General features: G+C 35.1%; 1 protein-coding gene across 1 annotated transcript in view; it reads right to left on the bottom strand.

Annotated features, from left to right (window-relative positions):
• The window catches only part of LOC121725858 (glutaredoxin domain-containing cysteine-rich protein CG31559-like), a 72,839-nt gene extending 69,362 nt beyond the window's left edge, over positions 1-3,477 (bottom strand). The window contains exon 1 of the mRNA XM_042112997.1: positions 3,249-3,477. The gene's annotated coding sequence lies outside the window, so the exon portion shown is untranslated. The remainder of the gene's footprint in view (positions 1-3,248) is intronic.
• Positions 3,478-13,147: the final 9,670 nt, after the last annotated feature.

Raw genomic sequence — 13,147 nt, 5'->3', positions numbered from 1 at the left:
CCTAAAGGTATGTCCAAGTTCATCCCACTGAGTGGATACCATCCTCATCTCAAATTATCTTCGGACTGTTATTATGTAGAACGGTAAAAATATATAAAGTAGGTACGTTGAATTTATGAATATACTTAATTATTTTTAAAACATTAATTATTTACGTTTTTACGAAAACTATAAGTACTGATACACACTGTAGGTCAATAATGTTTTTTTTTAATAATATTGTAATGAGTATATAATATAATTAGGTAAGTAAGTAAGTATAAGTAATAATATCATAGCTGTAGGTAGGTACATAACCTCAAAATTTCAAACAAAACTGGCTATTACTTTTATGTCCCAAGTTTTAAAATCTATACTTAAAGTATTTAATTATACTTACTTATTAGGTATAAATTATAAATACGAAAGTGTGTCTGTCTGTCGTTCTATCTGTCTGACCTCTTCACGCCTAAACCACAGAAAGAAAAGGCTTTTTCTTGGTAAAGTAAATGTTTTTATTTTTCTTAGAGAATGTCATACTTCATGTTGTATTACTTATTTGTATGATATTATAAATTATTATTTACATTTTCCACTTCTTGTATCGATCTGATGGGCATATTTAATGCTTTATTTACCTATACCTACAGTAATTCCCTAAAAATAATACCTCTAGCACGGACGTAAAAAAAATAACCTCTAGATAGTAGATACAGTACTCTGTTTTTAACTCCTGACAGTTGACACTGTAATAATATTAGAGTAATTAGTCGAAACCAAAGTATTCAATTACAAAAGGACTTAATTTCAAATTAATTAGATTTCTTTGAAATTGGATTACATAGGAATCAATTGCTTTGTGTATTTCTATATTTAAATTTGAAAATATTTGAATTACAATGTAATTAGAATAAAATGTATTCTAATTACTTTGCAATTAGATTGATAATTAGATTAACCAGTATTTCAATTATGCCCAACTCTGCTTACGATGCCTTGAAAACACTAAAGTTAGTAAGTAAGTAACACGTAAACACCAGAAAACATAAGCTCAGTTTATCTCATGATTACGAAAATTTCAAATGCGAATTTCTCCTAAATTTTCCGGGGGTGGAAGTAGTACGGGGAGGTTTATCTCACAAAAAACATATCCTTCCTCAACCCATGTGACCACCAAAAAAAATTGGCTAAGGTTTACAAACCTACCCCAGGTTTGTAAACCTTAGGCCATTTGCATTTCTGAATTTCTGTTTGTTGAAGAAAGTCATCAGACGTCATAACTCATAACATCTATATATTAATACGTGAGCCAAAAACTTTGTATCCCTTTTGATGAAAAGTGGGGAAACGTAGGTGAATGAAATTTTGCACAGTTGTAGTTTATATGGTGAAGGAGTGCATCGAGCTATAAATATTACTTTGAAATTATGCTTTTATCATACATTTTTTTAACAAATAAAACATTAAACATACTACAACACACACACTAGGAAAAATGACAGATTTTTGAGTGACAAGCCTATACATACGAATTATACTCTTTTATTTATGGTTGAAGTCTGCTGACAACAAGGTGACAAATTAAAAATGGATAATAGTTTTTTTTATTGAATCTTAGATACTATTAGACAATGCTTACACGACCAGTCTGAAAAAGCTGAGTCCCAGAGACAAGAGTTGTAAAAAATATGATAAAGTCAATATTTTTTTACAAAATATAGGTAGTAGTTCTAATTAATGTTGTTGAAACTAAGGTCGAATTTCGACCATTGGGCGATCTCTAGTATAAGCAAAACTTTAAATAAACATTTTAATTTAAAAAAATTCGGAATGCAAACTATGGCCATCCTTTACTTAGCCGCTTAGCAAATTCTTAGTTTATTGCTAAAGTAGTGCAGGTGAAAAAATCTAAAATAATCCTGTTCAAGTTATAAGTAAAACGAAGGTAAGAATGCCCATAGAAGATAATAAATGGATATGTCATGACTTTTTATTTAAATAACCATTAGCTAAACTGGTTTAAACAGCAGTTTTTTTAAGAAACTTCAATGTTGGGCTTCTTTGTCTTCTCAATCTATATTATTTATAAACAATACACATACATACTTTTTTTTTACAAATTATACGTTTTTTTCTTGCTTATATTCTAGCCTATCTCGAAAGTTGAAAACCGGCGTGAAACAGCGCTTACGCTGTTTTTCGCCGAGTGAGTGAGTTTACCGGAGGCCCAATCCCCTACCCTATTCCCTTCCCTACCCTCCCCTATTCCCTTCCCTTCCCATCCCTACCCTCCGCTATTACCCTATTCCCTCTTAAAAGGCCGGCAACGCACCTGCAGCTCTTCTGATGCTGCGAGTGTCCATGAGCGACGGAAGTTGCTTTCCATCAGGTGACCCGTTTGCTCGTTTGCCCCCGTATTTCATAATAAAAAAAAAGTAAGTTGGCGAGCATTAATGCAACGATAGGCAAGTAAAGCAGAATTTTTGTATTAAAACCCATCTTTTGTTAAAATCCATGTACTATCCATGTACTTATAGACACTATGTCATACACTATTCAACTATTCATAATATTATGTACTATAGTACTGATGGTATTTGGATTTGAGCAGTACATTTTACCATTTCTAAAAAAAATATGATGATGATTAATTTATTGTACCTGTAGCTATTTTATCAGTACACAAAGCAATGGTGTAATAATTATTTATGATAAACATATTATGACCTTATCTTCGAAAAACCTTACATCCTTGTCAAGTGGCGTTGATGCAAACCGGATCTTCGACGAATATTTGAAGATGATTCATTTAAAGCTTTAAATTAAATTTGAGGGTAGACACCTATTTTTAAATGTCAATAATATTTTTGTCTTCAACATGTTATTTATTAAAACTAGTTGTAAATTTTCGATACAGCTAAAATATAATGATGATTGATGAAGTTATTTACAATAATATAAATGTGGATATTTTTTTATCTACAAAAAAACTTGTAACTAAAAAAGAACCCCAACAACTTTCCATAATAATTTTCAATGAATGCAAGAACAAAAAATTAATGAAGATGCATACGGAGCCAATATAAGTGAACCGGCTTTTGAGGATGATATCATCAAAAGAAAATAAAAACGAATACTGGACAGTGCACTGGGCGACAATAAATGACATCTTTGACAACTTTGAATTCAGCGTAAAATGAAAGTAAACAAATTACTTTCTATAAATAAAATTATCAACAAATAATTAGTACTTAGATGTGAAAACTTACCTTAAAAGTGTTAAGACATTCCAATATTTATAAGATAAATAAAAAAAAAACTATCACAGCAGTTTTCAATGTCACAAACACAATAACGGAACACACTTGTAAGTCGTGAAAAAGAAATCAAAGCGACAAGTCGAACGCAATTGGTCAGGTTGGTTCTTTAACGCTCGTAATAAAATTCAAATTGGCCAATGAGGTCACTGCGCACGCGCGTGCGTCATCTACAGGTGACAGCCGCAGACTGACTGGCTAAAGTGGTTTCTTAAATAACGACCGAGCTAAATCGAAGAGCCTTCTCCACGCAACCCGTCAAGTGGCTCGCCGACGTGATACTCGATAACAAGCCTTGGGTCTTCGTGAGTGGAACCATTACGCTGTGGCAATTAATTGCATTATAAGACGTTTCCGCCGTGCAGAAAGAAACTTGCCAGTTGCCACCTTGGTCGCCTTCATATGCGCACGAGTTGACTTTTTGCTATAACTTCCAGTACCATTCTTTTTTAATTTTTTTATCACCATATTGGTTGAAGTTATTTTTGTATCGACCTGTAAATATGTTCCACTATAAAAGGGTAATGCAGCTCGAGTTTCTAGATTATTTCAGATACTTGAGCTCCTCGTTTATCAGACCTTTAAAGTTTTTTCAAGTTTTAGTATTATTGAAAATCTGGGAACATTATTCTTATTATATTAAAAACTTTATAACACAAATAATTTTATTCATTTAACTCAGAAGAAGACCTAATTTCATTTTTATTTAAGCATTAAGCATATCTAAACTTTTAATTTCTGACTTATGGTCATTGAAATTTTCTGATCCTCCTGCTTTGTTTGGGAAGCTTGTTGAAATTCGTTGCGGGTTCAAGATATAGCATGTCTTATTCCTGAAATCATATCAAAGGGTTTTCATTATCGCTGTTACCGTATAATATTTACAAGTAACAACAGATATGCAGTTATCAGAAAACCAAAACCCGTTAAAAATTATAACATTACTAGCTGTCCCGGTGAACTTTGTGTTACTTTAAAACCTTCCCTGGACTTCTACGAATATTTTAAGGCTAAAATCAGCCCAATCCGTCCAGCCGTTTTCGAGTTTTAGCGCGACATTTGAAAATCCATTTTTATATATATATATATATATATATAGGTTTTGGTATGTTCGGTTCCATATTAGGTCACTTTTTAATTTTGGTAAGTATTTAGTTTTTTACATTATCTTATATCTTTAAACGGGCAATTCTTGTATATATATATATAATTGGAATCTCGCAATCGGCTCCAACGATTTTCATGAAATTTAGTATATAGGGGATTTCGGGGGCGATAAATCGATCTAGCTAGGAATCATTTTAAGAAAATAACATTTTATTCGTGTTTTATCGAATACCTAGTAGTCAAATAGCTAGTATTACTTATAATTCCAGATGTTATCACAGTTGGAGCAGTCATCTAAAATCCCCTGGTTTCGTTTTGTAGTTGCGTACATGGAGCAATGCCGCTTGAGTCCTGGCATTCCACTTTCGCTTCACTCTATTGGCTTCTACGTGATAACTTCCGGATATATTTTTAATGTCACATTTTTCATTTTAAACCTCACAACCACATAGATAGCTGAATAAAAGGTATATCTTTATTTGAGGCACCCACTAAAAGGTAAATATTTAAACACTGTTTGACATAAGTACTAAAATAAGTTTTTAGTCTGCAGTTAAGTATTGCAGATTAAAAAAATCTTTGTAAGGGTCACTTCAGACCGCAACGCGACGAGGCGAGGTGAGGCGCGGCGTGTCATAAATTTGTATGGATTTGACAGATTTCAAATGCGCGACACGTCTTGCGAATCTGTCAAATCATCATGCATCTACGCGTCGCGTTGCGGTATAAATCAACTCTAACACAATACATAGTGCATAGTCTAAACTTAGTCACATTTTAGTTGCACCTAGTAAATATCTCATTGTAAAATTCTTAATTATTTAATTAATAATAGTCATTACTGAGTTTCAATGCCGCAAGACTCGGAACACCAAAGAGTTAAGAACCTGTATGCACCTCTCCCATAAAAATCGTAAACGAAGGTAAGGTATATAACCGTTTACGTAACATTATCATTAAATCTACTTGGAGAGAAAGCCATTTCGTATTATTGGAAATTATTTATATCTTGATTTTGGCATTCCCAGAATTAAATTATTGTAGACCCAACGCACATTTTCACCTACAAAGCTTTTGTTGTTATAAATAGTCAGGTGTATATTAACGATAATTGCTTTTGTGAAGACAGTTTTATGCAATAACAGTTTGATTCAAATTATATTTTTTAAAACACATTAAGTACTTCAATCTTGATTATTGTCTGTTGTACCATCGAGGAAATTGATTCCTAGGCAGTTGACGGACCTACCTCATTTGGTCGACTTATGTCAATTCAAAGTTAGATGTGATCGGTCGGATGAGTTTGACTTAACGCGACCAAACTACGTAGGTCCCCCATCTGCCTAGGAATTAACTTCTCTGATAGTACATTGTACGAGCCACTTAATTCTATAAAGGCAGGGAAAAGCCAGTTTGTAAGCCAAATATATTTAAGCTAACATTCAAATAATATGTCGGTTTTCTGTAGCGCGGCGATCGTAATATTATCGTAAAATTGCACTTCTAGATTCTAGAAAACAGAAAACCGGCGTAAAACAGCGCTTGCGCTGTGTTTCGCCAAGTGAGTGAGTTTACCGGAGGCCTAATCCCCTCCCCTATTCCCTTCCCTTTCCATCCCTACCCTCCCCTATTACCTTATTCCCTCTTAAAAGGCCGGCAACGCACCTGCAGCTCTTCTGATGCTGCGAGTGTCCATGGGCGACGGAAGTTGCTTTCCATCAGGTGACCCGTTTGCTCGTTTGCCCCCTTATTTCATTAAAAAAGACAAGCTTACTTTTACGTTGTGACAAAATATTCTTAATCTTCTTTAAAATATTTTATTTGATCTCGAAACTCCTGTTTTCCTCAACAAAACTTTACCTATCTTGGACATAAACATTCTACGCTTCGGTCAGTCAATACACTAATTCTTGCGCCTTCCCTTCTCACAATACTTCTATGAGTGGGTTTATTGCGGTGGCTCCGAGAAATTTTCCCGTACTTACACATCCATACCGAATTCCACCTAAGTCAGTTCCGGGATTCAAGTGTGAAAGATCAAAGAAGTAACAAGATAGCTTTTCGCATTTTAACATTGGTATCGGATATGAATGTATTAAAACAGACATAATACAGTCCAACCGCTGTCTCGATTTAATTGTCTACAGTGTGCGCTGGCTCGAAATAAAGTCAACCGGATAGTGGAGGTCGTTCTTCGACATTCCTCGGCCATACTTTAGGTATCTCCGTCGGTCCGAGCGTTATACGTTACTTCATAAATTCAACGCCGAGGTCGGTCATTTCACTCGGCCAAACCAGTATACATCTTCGAAAGGAAAAATTAATTAACAATAAATCATCGTTTTTGTCATAACATTACAATCGGACCGCGAAGTTTATTGCCGCAATATATTTTCACTACTTGACGCCCGCAACTCCGTTGCGCCAAAATTCGTTTATTGCGCAGGACATTTGTCCTTTCTCGGGACTCACGGTATCCCCATACCCAGCAAAATCGGTTCAGCGGTTTGGGTGTCAATAGGTAACAAACAGACAGACACAATTTCCCAATTTATAATATTAGTATGGATATGGATATTGGATACACTTCTAGGGATCGTCACGTTGGACGGATTACCATTTTTTTTATGAAATAAGGGGGCAAACGAGCAAACGGGTCACCTGATGGTAAGCAACTTCCGTCGCCCATAGACACTCGCAGTATCAGAAGAGCTGCAGGTGCGTTGCCGGCCTTTTAAGTGGGAATAGGGTAATAGGGGAGGGTAGGGATGGGAAGGGAAGGGAATTGGGGAGGGTAGGGAAGGGAATTGGGTAGGGGATTGGGCCTCCGGTAAACTCAGCCACTCGGCGAAACACAGCGCAAACGCTGTTTCACGCCGGTTTTCTGTGAGAACGTGGTATTTCTCCGGTCGAGCCGGCCCATTCGTGCCGAAGCATGGCTCTCCCACGTAAAATTGCTGCCATGATCGCGAAGAACAGCTGTACAGTAACAGTCGATGATAGACAGTAAGTAATATGGAGCTTCTCTACGCAGATCAATGATGCAGGTCGAAATAAAGCGATTATTATAATTGTCAGATCAACGCAAAGAGGCCTTTAGCATCAGCCTGATACTCGCTGTAGTGTCATTTCAAAAACGTACTTTTTAATCCATGTTTCCAAGTTGTGTGTTGTCTATTTGGTTTCTGGGGTTTTTAACACTAATGGTTTTACTACAAAAGATTTAAACACTTGTTGACCAGTTGATTAGAGAAAAATTAAGCACAAAATGGTCTCAAAACAACTGTTCAATTACAGTTGTTTAGTTTGTTGTGGTAAGACCGTTATAGTTTATCTATCCTCTAGAGCAGTGTTTCTCAACCTTTTTTAGCCACGGACCCCTAGAAAGGCAAGCACAGTTCTCACGGTATACCTTAATAAAATAAACAGCAAAAAATCGGCTTATGTTTGGTCCAGAGAAGACACCGCAAACCCCAATACATATACTCGCAGACCCCCAGGGGTCCGCGGACCAGAGTCTAGTGCTAAAACATTCACCAATCAACAACGTCGTTGAATACCTATATAAACTTCTATCAAAAAATCAAAGCAGCTACGGCTTTAGGGTGGGCGCAGCTGGACAACCGCCTAGGGTGCCGGATAAAAAGAGGTGACTCGCACTTGGCTAATTTCTTTGTGGTGTGTATTTGAATAATTGCAGTTGGGAGGCGCCGAATAAATCTCGCCCAGGGCGCTGGTTACTAAAGCCGCCACTGCAAAAAATCTCAGCAAACAGGTACGTAAGACATAATAATTTAGAACAGTCACTACAATGGAAATTTCCTCAATGTGATTGTAAAACCGCTACATAGTGTTTTACATAACATACTTAATAATAACACCTTCTAGTGCATTCTTTCACATTCCTACACTGTATGAATGTGGATCATAATAATTTATATTACTTATAATAAAAAATACGTGTGGCACTCGGGGACTGCCGCGGTAAAGTTATTGCATAGCATTTTTTAACAACTTATGCAATTATAATTCGCATACGTCTAGTCGCACACACACAAACACCGTGCCGTGTAGGCACGGTGTTTGTGTCGCGTGTGGCACGCCGCACCTGGAGTAGTGTTAGGGTTTTCTCGTTATGGAATTTCCAGATTCGGTCGCCGCGTTCAAAGGCCGCGATAAAAGCTAATGTTATAATCATATTAAAGTTAATATACCTAGCGGAATAGAGAAACAAAGGCCTGAGCAAGCGAGATGTCACTATCATTAACACTGCGTGGTAAAAAGAGACGTGTGATACATGGCAGCAGAACTCTTTTTTTGACGTCCAATCGGCACTTATCGGCACGTTGACAAAAACGTACACATATTTTTATACGCAGATGAAAATTAATTTCGGTTTCGTTTGACAGCTCGAGATTGTTGCTCTTGATTAATATACCGCTAGGTATATTAACTACAGCATGACTGGTGAGACATGATTATAAGGAGAGTACTCGGTACTCGATTCTCATTATAATTATGTAATAAAATTAGGTACTTAATTTTTGACCAAATTACCCTTTAAATAAATGAATCATGGTTACTACGCACTATTACTATGCGGCCGGCGCGGCTCGCGCCCCGCGCCGCGCGCTACCCCTTCCACACGCGGTGTCCATGCGTTGGGTAAATAATTATTTAACTTTAAGCTACATTTACTCAGTGAACAATTGATATTATTTTTTATATTATTTTTTTCAACTAATATAATAGCCAAATATCACGTCCTCGAGTATTGAACATAATATTGTCTCACCAGTCAGGCTGTATATGGTTTTAATGCTGACTTTTTCACTTATCAGTTATCACCGAATAAAAGCAATAAAAGCGGTAAAGAGTTTTGACAATCCAACTTAAACAAAAATTCGTGCCACCTAATAACAGTCTGTCTGTCTGTTTACTGTTACCCATTTTGTTGAAATTTGGTAAGTACGGATATACTTTGAGACCTCAGAACAGGAAAATAAGAAAAATGGATAATAATAATTTACCAACCGTGCTATAAAAATAACATATTTTTTACACAACTTATATAAAAACAATTCTTTGTTAAGAATTAACGTTTCTAATTTAGTATAAAATTTATATCGACAATAAATTATATTGATAGTTTGATTTCTTCATATTATGTTGGCAATCAAAAGCTATGTATGTTACCGTTAGACTAATCCGAATATTGTGTTCAATTTATACCCGTTGCTAACTGGAGGCATGTTATAACTCGGAACATTGTTATATTTTTGTTTTTCTCTTTCATCATAAATTACGCTTTGTTAAACTATTATATCATGTTTATAGCATTTATGCAACTCACATAATACTTTTATTAAATTGAAAGCTATTTTAGTCTAAAACAAGTTAAAGCTAGTAAAACAAGACACTTGTCATTTTACTAATACTGATTCTGCTCTGTTGTATAACTAACACGTACTCACTGAGGATTGTATACAGGCTGTAACAAAAATAAGTGATAATACTTTAGGGTGTGTACGTGTTCCTTTTAGAGAGTTCACTGTGAAAGTAGCAGCGCTGAAAGACCAAATTTTTTAAGTGAAAACTTCTTTAGCGGCGTTGAGCACTTTTGTGGGATTGGAAAAACTGTGAAACTCGCGTTAGATTCTCGTGCTGATCGAAAAACCATAAGACGGTTGGAGAGTAGTGTTGTAACATCGAAATCGATTATTTAAAATCGATTTTCATAAAAAATGGGTTAAAAATTAAATCGATTGTAAGGGTTTCAATTAATTAAAAAAATCGATTTTTTAAAAATCGATTTTCATAAAAAATGGGTTAAAAAAAATTGTAAGGGTCTCGATTAAATAAAAAAAGATTTTTTAAAAATCGATTTTCATAAAAAAGGGTTAAAAATTTAATCAATTGTAAGGGTTTCGATTAATGAAAAAATTAGTTTTTTTAAAAATCAATTTTCATAAAAAATGGGTTAAAAAAAATAATGCACAACGTTAATAATCAAGTTTTCACATCTGCCGGCACTCCCGGAGTGCAACACGTCTTTTTTTGACAGTGAACTCTCTACAAGGAACACGTACACACCCTAAAGTATTATCACTTATTTTTGTTACACACTGTATAAATACCTATAGTGGTATAGCTATTTCAGTGTAAATAGAATAATATAGCTCACTAGTCGATGCCCGCAATTCCGCGTTTATAGCACCTGAATCGTACATTTTTCCGGAATAAAAAGTATCCTATGTGCTTTCTCGGTACTTAAAACATTATCTTCATACCAAATTTCATCAAAATCAGTTTAGCAGTTAAGGCGTGAAGAGGTAACAGACAGATAGACTTCCGCATAGTGTGTATTTTTACACTTCCGCATTTTTTTTAATAAGCATGAATATAATATGGTCTCAAAATTTCTTGTTTTATATTCTTCAGCTACGTAACGTGTATTTTAAAGCTCGTACTATAATTTTCACTCTACTTATTTTTAGTAACAACGATAATAATTATTCTTATGAGATTTTAAGTAGTACATTACGAATCGAATTTCCGTTTGTAATATGTAAATGTATTTTTAGTTCAAGTGTGTTTTAAGTTCTTCTTCTAGTGCCTGTCCAATCACTGAAGGTTTGTCAAACTTTTCCTTATGCGAGTTCTTCCACAGACTTAATCCCTGTCCATTCTCGGATATTCCTCAGCCAAGATGGTTTGCGTTTCCCGGCTATTTTACCCATCATTATGGTTTGTAGAAGCCTGTACTGCTTGCTTCTGAAGATGTGGCCCAGATACGCGACATTTCTTTGCTTGATGGTACGAAGAAGTTCCACTTTTTAAGCATACGTTTGAATACTTCAGCGTTTGTAACTTTGTCCGTCCATTTTATCCGCAACATTTGCCGGTAAGTCCACATCTCAAATGCTTCCAATTTCTTCCTAAGGTCTTCTTTCATAGTCCAAGCTTCACAACCATATAGGACTTGCGGCCAAACATAACACTTGAGCACCTTTTTCGTAACTCAAAAGAGAGAAGGCGGCTTGTGAATATTTTGTTCATTTTCATGAATGTTGCCCTCAATATTTCCATAATATACAAGATGTTTAGTGTAAACACCGTTATCCTTGAAACCATTAAATGAGCTCGTCAAAATGAACAACAACCCGAACTACGCGTTTTTATTATCTTAAATATTAAAAAAACAAACCCTTCTTTTTGTTTACTTTATTGTTTATAAATTTTGCATTTTTTTCAGCCGCTCTTGGAATTTTTACAGAATGTTCTAGATGGTATTCCGGATCGAATGAGCCCAAAATTATAATTTTCGGTGCTGGAGATCAGGTTTTGAGGAAAATGGCACTTGTGAACCAGACTAACGGGCACGGATCTCAGTCTCCCGTTCTCAGCTTTCCGTTACTCAGGATCCCAAGTATTTCTGCGGTCGTGTATCACGCGTTTCCCGTAGTCCCACCTTCAGGAGCAGGAACTCCGTTAGGGTTTTAGTAAGTAGTCCCGGGTGCGTCTTCCGTCCGCCCTGGTGGTCCTCCGCAGACCTCGGGGATGCGTAAACGTTTCCCCCAACGAAAACGAAAAAAAAAAAGGATCCCAAGTATTTGTACTTATCCACTCTCATTAGCAAGGTGCAGCTGTGAACTCTACTTATTGCATTTTGAGGGTTACTAGCATTAGTTGTACATTATTTTAGTTTTTGAAGCGTTCATCCTCAATCTCAAACAAAAATCATCAAATTGTTTTTAGTTAGGCTGCATTGTTATACATAACTACGAGATATGTATAGAAGCATTAATATTGCATTGAATTATATTTTTTTAAATAAAATAAGGGGGCAAACAAGCAAACGGCTCACCTGATGGAAAGCAACTACCGTCGCCCATGGAGATGGACATCAGAAGATTTGTAATTGCGTTGACGGCCTCTAAACCATAGTAAATAGGCGTTGCGTTTTACTCTTTATTTTAATATTTACATTCAATATGTTTTTGGGGGAATGAAAATACAGTTTTGGTCATTATAGTATTTTATTAGATTTTGACTAGACATTTTAAGCACTCGATAGTTACACATTATTCTATGAAGATAAATAATTTAATACTTTGACATTTTTTATACTTACATTGAAATTATTTTAATCATTAAATTATGACTTAAATTCATAACATAAGACGTTAGTTACTAATTTGGTAGGTACTAGGTAGGTACAAAGGACAAAAATATTTGATTATTATTAATATTATTTTCTTAAAGAAAATATTACACGTAGTTGTAGTGATTTTTGTTACACATGATCATGGATATCGGATATGACATGAATGATATGAAAAACATCTTTGTTGGGAATTTGGATATGAATTATTTTTGTAAAGAATAGGATAATGTTTTATTCCTTATTAAGTAATTCTTTAGTGTTTAGATGAATTTCATTCATCTAACTCAACAGTATAATTATCATGATTTATCAATGGTTTTGTAAATTAATTATTATTAAATATAGACAGACAAAATATAATATAAGTAGATTCTATAATATAACTTTTAATTATATACTTACTGACAATCTATATACCATGTGAATCAGAAAATTGATTCATGGGCTAATTAAAGGACCTCTTATTTGCATGATCGGGCAGCGGGCTATGTCAAGTTAATTTAAGTTATGTCCGCTAAGATTGATATAGCCCGACTCAATTACGTAGGTTCGAACTGTCTATGAATCAACTCTGTTA

Source organism: Aricia agestis, chromosome 4 (genome assembly GCF_905147365.1).
Source record: "Aricia agestis chromosome 4, ilAriAges1.1, whole genome shotgun sequence".
Lineage (NCBI taxonomy): Eukaryota > Metazoa > Arthropoda > Insecta > Lepidoptera > Lycaenidae > Aricia > Aricia agestis.
Note: the sequence above shows the minus strand (reverse complement) of the source record. Positions and strands in the feature narration are given on the sequence as shown.